This window comes from Balaenoptera physalus (assembly GCF_965194825.1).
Source record: "Balaenoptera physalus genome assembly, chromosome: 4".
NCBI classification, from domain to species: Eukaryota; Metazoa; Chordata; class Mammalia; order Artiodactyla; family Balaenopteridae; genus Balaenoptera; species Balaenoptera physalus.
The window spans coordinates 30,664,997-30,682,549 of NC_138891.1; the positions used below are offsets into that span (position 1 = coordinate 30,664,997).

At 37.1% G+C, this 17,553-nt stretch overlaps 1 protein-coding gene across 5 annotated transcripts in view; it reads left to right on the forward strand.

Annotated features, from left to right (window-relative positions):
* Nucleotides 1-298: 298 nt before the first annotated feature.
* The window catches only part of AGTR1 (angiotensin II receptor type 1), a 56,118-nt gene continuing 38,863 nt past the window's right edge, over nucleotides 299-17,553 (forward strand). For 4 of the 5 annotated variants that reach the window (XM_082459927.1, XM_082459926.1, XM_082459928.1 and 1 more), the window contains exon 1: nucleotides 299-11,128. The gene's annotated coding sequence lies outside the window, so the exon portion shown is untranslated. The remainder of the gene's footprint in view (nucleotides 11,129-17,553) is intronic. The other variant, XM_082459925.1, reaches the window with a different exon arrangement.

Genomic DNA, 17,553 nt, shown 5'->3' on the forward strand with positions numbered 1-17,553 from the left:
GGACACAATTCAGTCATAACAGATGGTGTTTACATGGATGTTTGCTTTATAATGATTTGCCACAGTGTATGTTTATTCTGTATATTCTTCTGTATAACGTTTCACAATAAAAATGTTTTTAAAATTATTACCTGAGTTTCTTTTACTTGAAAATTTTGAATTTTGCAATGAGGAGCTTCTTAGTAATTAGATAATTCCTTTCCAGGAATTTTGAGCTTTGAAATATTTTCCTTTGGTTCCTAATCTTTAATTATAGCACTCACCAAATATAATAAATTAGAAGGAAAAATCCAAAACTTTTTGATTCTGAAACCTCTTTGGAAAAGACATCTTAGGTGTTTCTCTATTGATGAAGACAATTTGTCCCAGAACATGTGTCAAGCGTCTGCCTTTAGCAGGAAATACAGCATAGAAAATATAACTGCAGGATTTGAGCTCAAAAGAGAAAAATTAGTGTATGGAAACATCATTAAGTAATAATTAAAATAATATTAGTGTGCCAAAAATATATATAAAGTTGGATTCTGGGTGACCTTGGACTCAGGGATTTATCATGGTAAGGGTCAAGGTTAGTGATTAGAAAGTGATGTCCTCAGGGATGCAGCCAGCGAAGTAGAAAGAAAGCAAGTCTAGGGCAGGAGGGAACAGGCCTAATGAAATTAAATGTAACTTAAAATAGAATCCTAATTAGAACTGAGAAATAATTTAGTCAAAGGATAATCCAATCTTAATATAACATATTTGATTTCTATTACTTGGAATTTAGAAAAGTTCCATTATACCTTGGCATTATTTTTCTTTCATATGCAAGCATGTCGGAGATGTCACTTATCTTAAGTAATGAGAAATATTTAAAGCTTAGTGGGTTTGAGTATTATCCTTTTCGGCCAATTTTCTTTAACTTTTTTCTATTTTTAAATGAAAATGTGTTCTGAAGCTATAGGAAGACTTCTTTTCTCTGTCAAACTCCTTTTCCCAACATATTTTTCTCATGACCTAAAATGTTTCCACATGCATTAGTTGTTTTTATGCTTGTTCATTTTTCCTTTTAAATGACTTTCCCTGGAGCCTCCTTGCCCTTCCTGGTTAGCACACATTAAGGACTCATAGAGTTGAAGGGTTTAGGAATTGTTCCATTGGTGGGGAAGAGGGGGAGGGACTAGCCAAAGGAAACAGTTACTTCTTTGTCAGGTGAGGTAGTATTGTGTATTGTGTATCCAAAATGCTGTGGATCTACGGAGGCCCTAGCAAAATTCAAACTGCAGGTAGAATTTAGTTTTTAAACATCCCTGCTTGTGCTCCCTCACTATTTTTAGATTATATCTCCACCACATTCCTCAATTATTTTGAAAGTAGAGGAAAAAAGGATGGAAAAAAGAATGTGGTGAATAATAAAATTATTTCAGCATAGGTTAAATAAACTGTCTCCATTATTTTTCAACTATTTACAAACATCCCTAAGTTTTTGGCAAATTTTTTTCACCCTCAGGAATTATCCATTTGCCTGCTATCTGTCTCATGGCTAGAAAGAACTGAGGGATGGCCATGCCGAGATAACTGTCCTCCGAATGATGTCAGCAGAGCAGGTTCCTATGCATATATATAGGAATTACCTAATTACAGTTATGTAGCTATGAGTTATAATTCAAGTTTCCTAAAAGATCTTAACAACTAGAATCCAAAACTAAAACTCTAATTTTAAAAGAAATCAATATTCATTTACTTCAGACTTCCAGAATAGAAAACTACAGGTATATGACTCCATTTTAACATAAGCCCTTAAATCAAAAGATCTCTAAATACCGGCAAATAGATGAATGTTTCATTCAAATCTTATTTAAAATACCACCACTAAACTCTCTTGTACGTTGCAAATTCGCTTAGAAGTAGGAAAGGAAGCAGAATACAATGGAAAGAGAATTGGAGGAAGAATTAGCATGTCTAGGTTCTAATCAGCCATCTGTTAGCTAGATGTCTCTGGATACATTTACCTCTTGATCCTTGGGTTCTTCATTTGTAAAATGTAGAATCTAACGCCAGACTTATATGTCAGACAGGATTATTTTAAGGATCAAACAGAATTCCTCTTAGCCTTCATAGAAACTGTTTTAAAAACACCATTCAGAACAGGGATCACAGAAACAGATATGACGGCTCAGTCCAACTTCAACTGAAGGTAATCTTCCACCTGTGCACAGAACCCTATGTCCTCCTGTCTTCCACAGGATGTTATTCTGCCAATGATCTCTTCTCTCCTAAACCAATAATCTCTCTTCTTTTTCACCTGGCTCCTTTACATTCAAAAAATGATCAAAGTGCCTAAATCCTAAAATAAGGAAACAAAACAAAAAAAACCTCTCTAGACATTGCCTTTCCCTTAAAAAAATCACCTTAATTCTATCTTTTCTTCCTTGCCAAATTTGTTTCTAAAAAGTCTCTATACTTACTCTATCAACCTCCTAATTATTCCCCAACCTATTACAATAGGGTTTTTGCCCCTCCACCCTACTAAAGCCATTTCTGCTGGGTCATTAACTTCCCCCTCTTTGCAAGATTCAGTGATATTTTTAGGGCTCATATGTCTACATCTGACACTTAACACCCTCTTTTTCTTTAAACCAAGGGATGGCAAACCACAGCCCACTCCTGTTTTTAATATAGCCCATGAGCTTAGGTTAGTTTTCCAACTTTTAAATGGTTAAAAAAGTCAAAAAAGAATATTTTTGACACACAAAAAATTATATGAAATTCAAATGTCAGTGTCCATAAATAAAGGTTTGTTAGAACATAGCCACACCTATTTGCTTGTCTATGGCTGCTTTTTGGCCTCAGAGGCAGAGTTGAGTAGTTACCACAGAGACAGTATAGCCCTAAAAGCCTAAAATATTTACTACCTGGCCCTTTACAGAAAAACTTCACACATACCTACTTAAACTCCCTCCAGCCAAGGTTTTAGGATGCCTTCCCTGGAAAAGCTCCTTCTTCTCCAATAAGGCCCCCCAAGAGTTGTTGTGAAGATCACACAAGACAACATACTCAGAGTACCTAACACAGCATCTCTCTCACAGTTTGTGTTCAAATCAGTGTGAACTGTCTTGTCTGCTGACTCCTTCCCCCTCTATCTATAACTTAGATGTGTGTTCCTCAAGATTCATCTTAATTTTTTGCCTCTCTTTTCTCTTCACACACTTTCTCATAAACCACATTTCCTTCCATGGCCTCAGGCATCATCTCCATACTCATGACTCCCAAAACTACAAATCCCAGCCCAGCTCTTGCTTTACTTGGATGCCCTTCAAGAAAGCGAGCTGAGTACATCCAAAATTAAATTCATCCTTCCTCTGAAAATATGTTCCCTTTTTGTATTCCTGACCTCAGTTAACAGCACTGCCATCTACCCAGTCTCCCAACCCAGAAATCTCATCCTTTCCTTTCTATTTCTCTCTCAGCCTTCATTTCCAACTAGTCAATGAATCCTTTCCATTGCATTTCAGAAGCTTGTCCCACCATTCACAGATCCATCACTTTAGCTTAAGTCCTCTTTCTTCATTTCTTGTCTGGAATTTCTAACTCAAATCAGCTTGCAGTCTGGTCCCATTTGGATTTATCCCGTACATTTCCACTAGAATCACTTTTCATCTTCTTACATAACAAATGGGATCCCTGCTCAATGACGCCTGTAGCTCTTATTACTCACAGGATGAATCCAAACACTTGAACTTGGCCTTTCACAATCTTGCCCTTACCTCCATTCATTCCTTCTACAAATATTCATTGAGCATATACTATGTCTCAAGTGTTATGCCAGACTATGGACACAGCAGTGAATAAGATCAGCATGGTCTCTGCTTGCTGGGGGATTCCAATCCAGCAAAAGAAATCAAAATTAAACAAAGTACCACTGCATGTCTCTTATACCAATATTGGAAAAGGCACACTGTCATAGTGTCATGACCTCTGTTTAGAATACCCTAACTTTCCAGGCAAGGCTCAAATACCTTCTCTGAGATGGGAACTTTTGGCAACTTGTGGCTCTCAGAATTAATTCTGTCCTTCTTTTTATTATCTGAGCATATCTCTCTTTTTTAAACACAATATTACACATCCCTGCTACTCTTACCTCATTGGATTGCGGACATCTTACATTCAGGGGCTGTGTCTTATTGATGTCCCCATGCCTAATTCAGTAGTTATTATCGGTGATTTGATTAGTTAGTTGTCTCTCTTCTGTGACTCAAGGCCAAAAACTGGCTTATATCTACACTATAATAATAAGCAATATTTGAAAAAATTAAATAGTAAAAAATATTTAAAGAGACAACATATGTTGCTCATGTATAAATAATATGAATAAAATAGTACTTTATTTGCATATTTGAGTTATAAATTTTAAAAAGTTGACTGTTATGCTTTGTTCATTCAGGAAAAGCCAATTTGCCAACAAAGCCATACTTAGTTGTTAATGCTTACTTTATCTTCTAAATTGTTTCTTATTTTAGTGTGTTCAAAGTATATTTTAGTGAAATATAAATCTCTTTGCTAAGAAATATTTGAGAATATTATCCTCACAATAAGATATTTGCTTAATATGAATAATATATCTACATCCTGTAAACCTTCAAGTCATAATGCAGAAAATAGAAAATGATGGATGGGCTGCAAAAGATTCAAGAAAACAATTATAATAATAACTATTCTAATCTTTAAGATGTGCCAAAGGGGAGATCCAGGAAATTAGCAAGCAGTTAACATCAATACTGGGAAAGAAAAGAACAAATAATAATAAAATTGATCAGGAAGTACTTAGGCAAGAACAATTTAATGAGCAACTGGCAGCATGAGTTCATGTAGAAAGATCGTGGAATACAAACCAAACAGAAAGTGTGACTACAAGCAGTCAGCCAAAGAAACCTGAATTTGTCTATTTAGAATTATACCAATAGCCATGTGAAAAACTGTTTTCAATTAAAATAACCCTATAAGAATTAGTATAAAATTAACTTTTGACTGATATATTAGAAAAGACAGCACTTAATTTAAAAAACTTGCTGTTCAGAAGATCGTTTCAACTCAACCACGCCTTCACCACTGAACTCCAAATGATGCACAGGATTACCAGTGGCATTACTTCAATATTCACACTTCATCTCCCAAAAAACAATTGATCAAACCTTGCTAATAAGTGGTTTTCAAGCCAGCCAAATATGGACTACTTCGTGAATGCCTCCAGCATGAAAACTAGTGTAGATGAAATCCTGACAAGATGACAGCTGTTAGCAATCAAGGGGCTGCGTGTGAGCGTATCCAGTTTTACTTTTTTAAACATAATTTGCTTATGTGTAAGGAAGTATTTGGACTGCAGGGTCAACCTGAAGATTCTAAATGGACCAGGAGAAGCTTTATACATTAGCTGTCTCTAACCAAAGGAGCTCAGATCAGCTATAAACATCTCCCCTCTGTCAAAGACATGCCTTTCACTGATCAGGGAGGAGCCTTCTCCTTGGACCAGGAATCACGCAGCTCAATCAGCAGGGCAGGAGTCTGCCCTCAGCCAGCAGGGGTGTTCTCAAGGTGGCCGGGTGCCAGAGAAGCGTCAGCCAAAGTAGACAGCTTGTTATCATGACCTCTGTAGTGAGTAAAGGACTGCCAGCATGATTGTGTGAATGAACTATTTGACAGTAAAGAAGGGACCACTCACCAAAATTGAACCAAAATAAGAAATATGGTGGAAAATATTTGGATTGTATTCTGAAGACAATGGGAATTTAAATAAAACTGGGACACCTTCATCTCCTTATCTCTCCTCAGCCAGTTAAATTCAAACACAATTTTGCAAATGTCACTCATTTTTCTAGAATTTTTAATCTGAAAGTCCGCTGAGTTCTTTATATGGGTCAAAATATACCCCCTTTGCCATCCTAAATACCTACCTTGTTCTTCCCAGATACTTTATTTCTCAGCACCTCCATTTTTTAGCATTTACCATATAAAACTTCCTTCTCTTAAAGTTAAATGTTTATGAAATTGATCAACTCTTATTATATCAGTTCCTATATAGAGCATGATGTATTTATTCAATGTTTATTAACAATGATGTTCACAGGTTTGAAACACTCACATATTACAACTTTCCAGTTGGGAATTATATTTGTGTGGTAAATAAAATGTTTCATTCCTTCCTATTATCTATCAACGTTTTATTGGTGAATACAGTAACCTTGCTTTTTTTAGAAAGTGAAATTAATTCTATATGAAATTGATCCCTCTTCATTTACTACATCTGACTTCATTTCTATCGTTAACAATAGCTTTATTCCTACTAGTTTTCTCCTCTTTCCTCATAAGCATTGAAATAATTTTAAAATATATAACTCATAGTTAAAGCAAAATATAACTTGAATAAATATGTTTTATTCTTTTAGAGTCTTCCAAGCCTCTACAAATTTTATCACATTCACCAGCTTATTGGACAATATCTATTGAATAATATCCTTATGCTCTGGTGAGTTACAGAACCTTGCAAATATTCATTCTTCATCTTTATAAATGGGGTGATAAGAAATAGTAGAAATCCTGTCTGATTAATGATCTATGAAGTTTAGAACTGTTTTTTTTAAATCAGTTAGGTTTGTAAAACAGAAAATAAGAGGGGTAAAGCAGCTGTTTATTCACTCTACATATTAGTTTCTGCAGTATACTATATGGACAACTGAAATAAATCACCTGAGATATAGACCCTCATTATAATACATGGCATTGTAAAACTCAGTTACACTTAATGAGGCGATGTACATGCCCCAGTCAAGAATGCTCAACAATTGTTGTTTGGTTGTCATATTCATCCCTTATATTCCTGTAAAACTATTTAAAGCAGGGATATCAATTTTGGTAAAGTATATTGAGTAAGATAAATCCCTGTCTTATTAAAAGCATTTCTTAGAATAGTGACTGTATTTGAATATTTGGACATCATACATATGTAGAATTATTAGGGTTAATTTTTTTTTTTAAAAAGATAACATGTATTGAGTACTAACTACAGACCAGGCACTGTTCTATTTGCTTTACATTAATTAATTTGTTTAACCCTCATCTACACTGAATTAAGTGTTATTCATACCCACATTCTGCTGATAAGTAAGTTAAATGATAGGAGATTAAATAACTTGCCCAAGTTCACACAGCTAGTAAACAGGATATTGGAAAACCCTTATTTTAAGGCAAGATCTAGATGTCAGCTGTCTTGGCCAAGCTCCACTGATGTCTCCAGAGATAATGGAAAATGGGCTCCAGGTCTCTGAATTCCTAGTTAATATATCTTCCCATAAAATCATGCTACTTTATATATTCAAAAACAGTACAGGTATAGGTGCACTCACAGTGTTGAAGCCATGGGGACTTCAAGTTTAGTGTCAGCAAAAACTGTCCACAAAAGGTGACCCCCGATGTTCCTTGATCTCCAAACAGTTCCTGTGCTAAGTTCCCTGCCTTCTTGTTTATTCTGCTAACTTTTTAATGGTGATTTAATTGTTATGTAAAATTTGGATAATATAGACAAATATAAAAATAAAATATAATTTAAAAGTATCCATAATCACTACATTCTTCATTCAGAAAAAACCACTGTATACATTTTGGTGAATATACATCTAATTTTTTTCTACGCATATGCATGTGAATGTGTGTGTATACATGTGTGTGTATGTGTGTGTGTATGTTTTAGTTAATTTGGATAATAGTGTACATATTGTTCAATAAGCTGATTTTCACTAATTTACATATCATGAATATTTTCCATACCACTAAATATCCTTCTGCATTACTTTCAATGGCTAAGTTCTATTCTAGATGTGCCATAATTTATTTAACTAACCCTTTATTTAGGGGACATTAAGATTTTTTCCAATTATGTACTATCATGCTTAACAATGTAAATAACATCCTTGTACACAAAGCTTTGCATATATCCATGATTATTACTTAGAATAAATTCCTGGTTGATGAGGGTATGCAACAATCCTACAGTATCAAATATATTTTTTTTTCTGCTTCTGAGAGTACCAACTTACCTACCACCTTGCAAAAATTGAATTCCGGTGTTATCTTTTTTCTTTAATCTCTGGTGATTTTATAGGTGAAAAATTGCACCTTGTTGCTTTAAATTTCATTTTTACTACTTTGAAGACTAAACATTTGTTTCATATTTATTGGGCACTGCACTTCTTTTGCATGTCCTGTCGAATTTTTATTCCAGACTGATATTCAGAGTTGAGTCTTTCTTAGATGATCTAGAATCCAACATGAGCCAAGCCCTGGCCTCAGCAGCAGTGAGGCTCTGCATTCCGCCTTTGCTCACCTAGCGTTTCAACAGCCCACTGGCCTTTCCTTCTGTGTTCCCACTTCCAGCTTCATGGTGACGGCTCACTCTGATTCTGCCTCACATGACGCATACAGAGAGAAAAGAGAAAAAAAGCCTACACCTCAGTCCACTGTATCAGAAGACTTCATTTGTATCAAAATTTCAAATTTTAAATACCAGAGACAAATTTAAGCCTTAGAAAGATATCAAGAAGTTTATCTCTTTTTTCAAAGCATCAAAAAGCCAATACATCCCTGACCATTATGGAAAACTGCCAGTTCCTCACTAAAAATCACTGCCAATTATTAAGCACTTTACTATGTACCAGGCACAGTACCTGAAGCTTTTATATATATATATATACTCTTTCCCTTAATCCTGACAAGAGTTTAGAGAACATTATTACCCTATGTATTAAAAAATCCATATCAGAGGGTAAATTTGTGTATGAGGCTAACAAGCAGCAAAGCTGGATTCAGCTTAAGTGTTGGGCGTTTAAACCATACTATTACTCAGCTGATTCAGCACAATAATAATGATGCCATTAATTTCTTGGAAACTTGTCCTTCTCATCTGATTGTGTCTGATGATGTAACGTCCCAGGGAGTGAACCCCACCCTTTTGAGAAATTTCACCCAAAACAGCTGACTTTGTAACAAACTTCCTGTTCTCAAAAATACTATCATTTCTAAAATGAAGGTGGAATTTAGTACAGATGTGACTATGGTTAATGACTTCTAGCACTAAATAGGTTTAAAAATATAAAACTCTCCTGATTCTTAAATAATAATCACAGGAGCATTTCCTAATATCACTCACAGACTCTGGAATTTGTCACCTACTTTTGGCTTTTCTACAAAAAGTCTTGTGATAATTGATTCCAAATATCTGTGATACTATGAGGCAAGTCCTCCAACTTTGTTCTTTTTCAAGATTGTTTTGGCTATTCTGGGTCCCTTGCACTTCCGCATGAATTTTAGAATCACCTTGTTAATTTCTTCAACAACAGCTTGTTGGGATTTTGATATGGATTGTGTTTGCTCTGTATATTACGTGGAGATTATTGCTATTTTAACAATACTAAATCTTCCAATCAATGAACATGGAATGTCATTCCGTTCGTTTAGGTCTTATTTAATTTCTTTCAACAATGTTTTCTGTTGTCAGAGTACAAGTTTTGCACCCTTTTGTTAAATTTATTCCCAAATATTTTAATATTTTTGATCTATGGTAAATGCAGTTTTTTCTTTATTTCATTTTTGGATTGCTCATTGCTGATGTATAGAAATACAACTGATTTTGTATACTGTTCTTGTATCATGAAGACTTTCTGAACTCATTTATTAGCACTAATAGCTTTTTATTGATTTCTCAGGATTTTCTAAATACAAGATCATGTCATCTGCACATAAAAATAGTTTCACTTCCTTTCTAATCTGGATGCTTTTCATTTCTTTTTCTTGCCCAATTGCCCCAGCTAGAACCTCTAGTACAATGTTTGATAGATGTGTGGAAAGCAAATAACTTTGTCTTTTTCCTGATCTTAGATGCAAAAACATTATCTTTCAACATTAAGTATGATGTTAGCGAGTTTTCATAGATAGACTTTACAGTTTGAAGAAGTTCCTTTCTATTCCTAGTTTGCTGAATGATTTTATCATGAAAAAGTGTCCGATTTTGTCAAATCCTTTTCTGATTTATTAAGATGATCCTGTGGTTTCTGTCCTTTATGAATATGGTGTATTACATCAATTGATTTTTGGTAAACTAATCTTGCATTACTTGGATAAATCTCACTTGGTCATATTGTATTATCCTTTTAATATGTTACTGGATTTGACTTGTTAATATTTTGCTGAGGATTTTTATCTACACTCATATGGAAGATCTATAGTTTTCTTTTCTCCTGACATCTCATCTGGTTTTGGAATAAGGGTGATACTGGCTTCATAGTGTGAGTTGGAAAGTGATACTTCCTCCTTTGTTTTCTTGGAGGAATTTATAAAGAATTTATATTAATTCTTCCTTAAATATTTGGTCATACTTTGTTTTTTAACTTTTTCTATTTTTACATTTAAAAAAAAAATGTAACTCCAATAGCATGTCCGATAGGAGGAAATGAATGTCCACCCATTCACTCTGTAACAACCCTGAGATTAATCTATGGATCTATGATCCACAATGGTATTGTCAAAGTTTGAGTTACTCGCAGGGAAGAGAAAGTCCCCTAATTTGTCCTTAGAAGTTTCCCAAGTTTAAAAAAAAAAAAAAAAAAAAAGTAGAGGAATGATCTCGGTGTGAATAGCTGCTCCTGCAACCGCAGCTCTCTTCCATCTCTCCACTCCCTCCCCCGATGCCGGGTTCTGGGCCTGGTACTCTCAGATCTAATAAGTGACACTGGGGTGACTGTGGCATCATCCCGCTTCCGTCAGCATCTGGAGAGGAAAGGGGGTTGGGCCGAGAGGGTCTCCCGGGCGGGGCGGAGGAGGAGGGAATTCAAAACACAGCCTCGCCCCTGGAACCCTCGAAGCAGCAACGCCCCTCGCTATAAATTTGTAGCTGCCTTCGTAGAGAATGATTCCAGCGCCTGTCAGCCAAGGGCGCCAGGCAGTGGGCGACTGAGCGCCTGGGCGGACGCAAGTCTAGCAGCTCTGCCGGCCCGAGGCGGCGATCCATGGGGAGGAACCCGAGCGGACCCCGGGAGTGAGGGCGCACCCCGCACCAGCGCCACCAGCTCGGCCGGACGTGGGCGCAGCGTCCCGAGTGGCGGTGAGTGGCGCGGACTGCCCCGCCAGGCTTGGGGGCTGGGGGCGAGGGTAGTCAGTTTCCTGCCAAGGTGTGAACTGCGGGTGCTGTGCCGGGAGGCTCCCGGGGACGAAGGCGAGAGCGAGCTTAGTTCCAACCGGCGCCCACCCCGAGCTGGAGGCCCTTCCCCAAATCAGAGGAGGGGCGTCTGAGTTGGGAAGAAACAATTTGAGCTTGTTTGCCGCACGCCCCAGAAATTTCATTCCGATTTGACACAACTCTATCGAGTACAAGGCAAGGAATCTGCAGAAATGGGATGCAGACAAGTAAACTTTCTTCCCGACGCTTTTAGCTAACTCTTGTCTTTTAAATGTGACCTGAGTGTATGACTCCGCGGGGCGTCCATTTAAAAGTTGTGCCACTTCTAAAAGTGAAGTTGAGTGTCCCCTGCCTTCCCAGGCCTCGCACCAACAGGGCTCACCTCCCCCATACCCCTCTCTGCAAACCATATCGGTGGGTCCTTGGCACGGGATGCCGTCCGTGCATGCCCACATCGAATTAATTGGAGAGGGGAAAAACCGGGGCTTCTCCACACCCCAATCCCCACAGCCTTGGCCAGGGCACGTTTGTAACTGAGGGGGATTCTAGGAGAAGCTCTTCTGCTTCCAAGACTGAACAGAACCTCTTGCTGGCCCCTTCCCTTCATCCACCCCTCTACCTAGCACCCCATTCTCCAATTCTCTTAAATATCCAGCCCAATCTCTCCAAAGTGCCAGATGCTTCGTCTCCAGAAGCATCTCCTTCCCTGACTTTGGGCCCCCATTAGAGACCTGGCTATTGAACCCATCTGGGGCCTCTTTACCTAATCTTTGTTTTGCTGATGGCTTCATTAAGAATCAAACACCCACTAGTGGCCCTCTGGAGCCCTCTCTTCTTTGTGAACGTTTGGGTGCCCACTTTCCCCTGGGATCACATTTTCGACCTGCTACATTTACTTCTAGTGTCATTCCTGGAAGAGAAAGTAACAATGAGGCAGGGAGGAAATCTGGCACCCTGCTGCTCTGTTTTATAACTTTTTTGAGCAACTTATATCTCCTCTTAAAGGTGCCTCATCCCCAACATGATTCTCTTGGTAGTTACCACCCAAGGATCCTGGGTCTCCAAGGTTTATTCTCCTTAGCATAAGCAGTAACACCTTTATAAGTCTTCTCAAAAAAGGAAACTGTCTGTTTCCCTTGTCCCCTGCAGTGTTTCCCTAGCTCTAAAGGCCCCACCACGTGGATAATCTTTCCTCAGGCTGTGGTGGAGTCCACCACCCTTTTGGAAGACAGTGCAGGAGCAGGGAAGCACAGAGAGCTGGGAATGGAGACTCCCACTTAACTGGCCATGTGCTGTTAGAGTTATTTCACAACTCTGAACGTCAAGGCCCCGCTTGTAAGTTTCCCTCCAGTGATAAAATTCCTTGATTCCTTTTGTTTCCTAGTTATTGCTTAAAAAAATAAAAGCCTAAAATAATTACCCTTTTAGCCCATGTCTGTGGTCCTCAAAACTGTCTAAATAGCTCTCCTGGTAAATTATCTGCTCTGGAAAATCATTAGGTCCAAGTGCCCATCCCCCCAAATTAGAGTTGGCAGTTCCTACAACCTGGCTTAAGGCTCAGGGAGTGGCCCCAAGTTGCTAGATCTCAACATCTGTTAAAGTTTCATGATTGGTAGTGTCAAGTCTGTTATCTACTCTTTTTACCCCTTTTTTTTCCCTGACTTCATTGTTCTTTGTGCCCATCATGAGGCCTTGATTTCTAGCTCGGTTCTTCTTTGATCTTAAACTGAATCAACTGCTCCATCATCCAGCTCGGAAGAAAACTGGTTTTCTTCCACTGATGCCAAAGGAACACTTGTCTTCCTTGAGTTTTATAAAGTGTCTTTCAGTCACCGTTGCTTTGGCAATGCTCTGCATCCCAAGAGCTCTGAGCTTCCATCTCTCCTATCACTCTCTTGCCCTGCTTCAGGGTTCAAATTGTGACTTTGTGAATTGTTCAGGTTTCTTACTTCTTCGTTTTTCCTTGTCCTACTTTGGGTAAGAATTGTGTGTGTATACCTGTATATAATTTGGGGTGATTTTGCTGCTGCTGCTGCTTATTACTGTTGTTGTTGTTACTCTGACTAATTGCTTGCCCTATGCTAGAGGGAAAATAATGAAAGAAAATTTAATCTGCTCCTTACCCAAAGCCCAGGTAAAATACTTAGCTGAGAAGGAGTGTGAAACGCACGGTTAAAATGCATGATGCACGTCTCCCATAGTTTTATCTGTGTTGTCACACTGTCCTTTTTATGCAGCTGATAGTTGCTGTATTTTGCTCTCAAATTTGTTACAGGGACCAAGATCAAGTCCCATCACACTTAGATGTTTTGGCTGTCTGACACAGGCTCCTGGTCTTTAGCCCCAAGCTCGCTAGTTTACTTGGTCCTTTTCCTGCTCAGTCATGACTGAGCAATGCCAGAGATTCTCCCAAGTGAGCTAGCAAATTAAGAAATTTATTTAGAAGTTTGATGTAAATCCAAGTGTTGTAAAAATTAAAAAGCTGTCTTGAAGACAGACTGTGGCAATAAACAAATAAAGAGCCAGAGCAACAAAATATGACAAAGTATCCAAGGCTGGGTTAGGAACACTTTTCTCCCATGTTATCTAGCAAATTGGAAAAATCAGCTTTCCAACTCATCACCACTGGAAAGTACTATTATTTTCTTCAAAATGCTTATAAGCTTTCTCTTTCAAAATTGCCTGAAGTCATTGGATTACATGTGTTTCTTTTCACATAAGTGTTTATTAAAACATTATACTAAAGCTCCCATAAGCAAAAGTAAATTTTGTTCCATTTCCAGCCTTAATTTAGCTACCACTTTACATTTTCTATTCTTCATCATGATATGAATTTTAGCTACTAAAAATCAACTTTTCAGTGGCTTAATACACAAAGCCATCTTAAATCTAGGAGTATCTATAGGGATTTAAGGTACTATTCAAATGATTTGGCAAATGACTACCATTATCCTATTAAAGCTCTAAAATACATCTAAAATAAGTCACAGCAAAAAAAATATCTAAAGAGCTATAAATTTGCCAGATGTTTTGTTAATTGGTAGTTAATAACAAATTTGACAATTAGAAAATGAAATATATATCTATAAGAATCATAAAAATGATAAGTGAATCTTAACTGTGGTTGTATTAACATTAAAAGTTTTTCTATCTGATTTTGATTCTTTCTCTTGATAGCAGATGATCACAGAGGGAAAGAAATTCCCTTGACTATGAAAACCAAAATTTCTTTCAAAATATTTTACTAACAAAGAATGCACTATATACTATAAATGCTGTACAACTGCTTTATACTATTGATACATTATTTTTATAGCTCAATTTAGAAGAGTTCATTTTTGTTTGTCTGGTTCCTAAATAGGTGCATCAGCTAAATGTCTTAAGTAGAAATAAGTGTCTAGAATCTGCCCGTTACGGTTTGATTTTTCTTCCCATACTCAAAAATATTTTAAATTGTGTTGCCAATCTCATATTTAATTACTTTTCTAACACAAGTTGGAAAAATGGGTAAGAAATAGATATGCTTCATTTTTCATAATCTCATTGTGCCTTCACATTCCAAGTTTGGAAAAATGGGTAAGAAATAGATATGCTTCATTTTTCATAATCTCATTGTGCCTTCACATTCCAAGTCCCAATTCTAGATGTCCTTAAAACTTAAAATCATAGAATTAATAATCATTCAGTTTGGGTCAACTTTTATGGGATTTCTTGTTCATTTTATATACATATAAGCTGCTTTGTTCTTCAAATGATGTTAAAATCTCATTTAGATCAATGAATTAAAGTACTTTGACTAGTGAACTTCAGACTAAGAATACTAGAGAATACACATTTGGTTCTGCACTTTTAAAGAGAGTTAATGATTGCTAATTTCCCCTCTAAGTTTTCTTTGGCTATTTCCCATTTTATATTAGTCAAAGCTCCTCTTATCTACCTTGGAAAATGAAGAATTATATCTATGAAATATATCAACAGTAGTAGAAGATAGAGGGAATACAATGGATCTGAGTGATATTAGGCCCTGAGGACACACCGAAGTATAAAAATGGTCTTTGCCCTAGAGAGATGTTGGTCAAGCTAAGTACATATTTAGATATGGGTCTCTCTAATCATCTCAATGCCACTGGGGTGGGAAGCCATTTAAAAACAACCCTCCTCCCTCCTACCTTTCAGACTAGGGGGAATGTCTAATGTGGTTACATTGTTTGATTCTAGCCACTTCCATAATAACCACTACAACTTTCGTTTCCCCATGGGGTTATAACTCCTTTGATTGTATGCACCACACCCAACTGCATCCTCCTATTCTGTTACTAAATGCTCCACAAGTCACTTTCTTGCCTGTTTGTTTTTGGCTAAAGCTATGGAAAACATTAAATACATTTTCAGATCCCTATATTGTAGAAGAGAAATGTTAAGAGAGAAACCACTTCCTATTACATACAATAAAATGACTTAAAATTGATGCTTTAGTCTAATTGAGGAACTAAGTATTAATACCATTTTTTTAGTCTAAAGCTGTAATGTCAAGGGCAAGGTAGAGAAAAGAGTAAGAAAAGCAGAAATGAAAAAGAATAAAAGGTTGAAATATCAAATCAGTGGTTCTTCAGGCTTTAGAGAGCAAGTAAGGCAAGCACATGACAATCTCCTGGGGAGCATTTTAAATCTGTACATATTGTCTACACTTCCCTTTTTCCTCCTTTCCCCATTTCCGCCTATTGAGAACCACCACATCTATTACAAATTAGAACCAATCTTCCATAATTACCTCAAGTGTCCAGGTCCAGAGACTAGCATCATGGGCATCACCTGGAAGCCTATTAGAAATGCAGACTTTCAGACCCCACCCAGACTCACTGAATTAAAATCTGCATTTTAACAAGATCCCCACATGATTCAAATGCACATTAAAGCTAAAGAAGCACAAGTGGAGAGTACCTCTGGCTTGTTCAGAATGATTACCTAGAGGTTCTTTCCTTGGCTTTTTAATAAACTAACATTTTTAATAAAGCTAACATTTATTGAGCACATACAATGTGCCAAACAATATTCAGCCTTTAAATACTGTGTTTTATTTAATCCTCACAACATCCCTATATAATAGTCACTGCCTTACCCCCATCTTATAGATTGGAATACTGAGTAATAATGAGATAAGTAGCTTACCCAGATGTGGTAACTGGTAGTCAAGATTTAAACACAAATGTTGATTCCTGTGCTCTGAGCCGCCACCCACACTGTCTGCTCTACACTAGGCTGCCTGCTTTTGAAGGCCAATTAATTATTTGATAATTTATTTAAAGTTATAACTGGAAATCAAGTTCTGTTTCCCTCATAGAAAAAAACAAGAGGTCCTCCATTTTGGTTAACATTTGCCTGTCATCTTACCTTTAACTGCAATAATGAAGAATTCTAGAAATTCCTTCTTTAGTTGGGAAATAAATATGAAAACTATGACAGCCCATTATTTAAAACTTAAGGTCTGATATCTCTATTTTCCCATAACTTACCTGAAATTTACTTTTTTTTTTCTACTGTTTTGTGTTCTGATGAACTTTTTTTTTAAAAGTTCTTGAATTGAACAAGACATTTCCTACATATATAAACTGTTCATCTTTCCAACTCAAATTATATATCACTCTTTCAGCTTTTAATATAAACACTTATTTACCTATAGGTAGAGTTTACAAAACTTTAGTTGAATATAGTTACTCATCAGTCACTCTGCAAACAAGGGTGACTTATTTTAAGCCAGCGACTCCCCAAATGATTTAGTCTCTGAAAGATTTCTCCCAATGCGTACAGATTGAGAGCTGTCAGTTGGATCTGGTCAAATGTCTGTTGCTTTGACAGGGCCTCATTGATGTTGGTCAAAAGACTGAGGTGAGTCTGGGCTCCTTGTGATCATGTTTGAGAGGAGAGGTGTGTCAACGGGACTGAGCAGCCATGATTTTCTCCGTGATAAAGGGGCATCCTTAGGAGACAGAATTTCACCAGCTGCTTAGATCTAGAACTTTCGGCAGTGCTAACAGTACAGCGTCTACCTTGTAAGTTATGGCTGAGGGCGAAATCAACCCAGCGATGCCATAAAGCCAAGCAGCAAGGGAACTCGTGCCCAGGAGACATCCTGCATATTAGCAGGCAGAGTTTCTTAGGGCTAATAAATGATAAAGTACTAGTGATTCTCTCATGACCCTTTACAGTCCTGCTTGTCTCACTAACCCCAAATATCTGTGACTGTGGCTGAATTTAATCTGCACCAGGTTTTTTCCTATATAAATTGAAAAAACATCTCACAGCATTTCTTCTAGTAAACTTCATACGTTTACAATTTTATTATCACACAC